This window comes from Macrobrachium nipponense, chromosome 17, assembly GCF_015104395.2.
Source record: "Macrobrachium nipponense isolate FS-2020 chromosome 17, ASM1510439v2, whole genome shotgun sequence".
Classification (NCBI taxonomy): domain Eukaryota; kingdom Metazoa; phylum Arthropoda; class Malacostraca; order Decapoda; family Palaemonidae; genus Macrobrachium; species Macrobrachium nipponense.
In genome coordinates this window covers 34,899,447-34,901,521 of record NC_087210.1, presented here as the reverse complement: position 1 = coordinate 34,901,521, position 2,075 = coordinate 34,899,447, and positions in this window count along the sequence as shown.

Sequence of the window (2,075 nt, the reverse complement as noted above, 5' to 3'; positions counted from 1 at the left end):
ATTATTTTACAAAATAAGGTGCCCAGTATGCCTTACCCCAACACCCTAACCCCCAAATAAAGTGTCCACATACGAGTAGCTTTTGTTTCCCATTGTCTGGTCCATTGACTTGGGGTTGGGTAAGAGGGATGGCGGCCATGAATGAATAAGCGGGTAGTGAGATGCCGCGGGAGTCGTAGTAGTATAGTGGTGGTGGTGAGGAAGCAACCTACTAAGTGCACAAGGGGGGGAGGGTGTGTTGAGACAGCAAAAGGTCGTTTTGGGGGTTGTGAGTAAAAGGATGTTACTCAACAGGAGTTGTAGTGGTAGGCAGTAGTAGTAGTGTGATGGCTTTGTGGTAGTAAACCTGGCCTTGAAACTTGTAATATTCGCTGCAGTCTCCACGCTTCTGTCTTTCTGTCCAATCACATCCCAGTGTTTATTTTTCCTTGTGTGCAGTCACTTGGCGTTACTTGTCTGTAGGAATACTGTTTTCAGACCGAAATGCAAGAGCTGTAATTTAGAAAGATGGTTGGCTTATAGGTCTAGAATGCTGTGATTAACGCGAAAGGGTTACAAATAATTTGTTAATGCAGGTAATGGACTCGTTTCAGGAAGGCTTCATCGCGAACTACATTTCTTCGCAATGAACATAAATTCTTTATTGGTTTAGGTTGTAAGATTATTTGTACAGGGCCATGGTTTGTACCCTTTTTCGTAAACACAGTGCCATTAAAATAACCAGTGCTCTGCTGAATCGTGTGTATCATTGAAGGAAACTTTGAATCAAGTGGACTGACGTCATTACCCTTTCTTCATTTTAGTTTCTATCAGCTAGAAAATGGTGACCTGCTGTCATCGAAAGCGGAGATATTTTAGCCAATTTTGTCGTACTGAGTTAGCCTGGTCATTATCCGAGTGAGGATCTGCAATGATCATGACATGGCATGCTTTTGGTGAATCTTGATCTCTATATCTCTATCTCTATGGAATTCTAGATAGCAGGGACCTTTTGTCTTCACTGACTGAGTTGTTTCCTATCAATCTCAAATTGCGAATTTCTGGATAGATCAAACATTATTTGCTGAAAACGTAGGGCGTGGATTTAGTAACTTCGACTAGTAGGTTATCGTCCAAACATATTTATATTGTTGTGTACTCTCTCTCTCTCTCTCTCTCTCTCTCTCTCACACACACACACGCACACACACACGCACGCATTTTATTGAGCCTTTGAATCCCTGGGTAAGCATTTTTGTTATTCGTAAAGATATGAAAAAGAAAAACCGTCCCATAGCTTCCATATACTGATGGCAATATAAGTTTTATTAACGCATGGAAGATTGATTAGCCTATTTTAACCATTATACTAAGTACTATATTTTAGGAGCTCAGCTCTCCATGAAAGACTTTCTTGGAGACCCGTTTTAGATCTAAATCAGGCCCATGGCATCTAGACTACCGTTTCATAGTTAAGTCTGAGAATGAGTTGGTGTCTTTTGAGGTCATTGTTGGAATTATTAGACGCATTTAGGACATTCCAGGAAATCCACGAAGGAAGAAACCGCCGGTTTATGGCACCAGATGTTCCAACCCTTTTGAAAACCCATAGTTCAACTTTTAGGTGCCTTTGTGCCTTGCTGTGAAGTACAGTTATAACCCTACGAACATATCCAGAATAAATTCCTTGGTCCTGTTGTTGTTAAGTTTCAAATAAAGATAACACTGAAAATATATTTTAGATGATTTACTGAATTCAAATTTGAAGTGATATATATATATATATATATATATATATATATATATATATATATATATATATATATATATATATAGATTGTGCGTGTGTGTTTGTGTGCGTACTTACGCAAGAGTAGCTACATATACACATAGACACAATTACATATACATATTTGAAGTGTTATTTAATGGATATTGCGTTGTTATTGTTACTCCGAGAATAACTTTTGATATACTAGATAAGGCTTGGAGGAGGTCAAGGTTGACCAAGGTCTGTCAAGTAAAATTTTTAAAGAAATTTGATATATAAATTATGTTCAAGGAGATATTTTAATTAGTTGTGAAATCACAGCCAT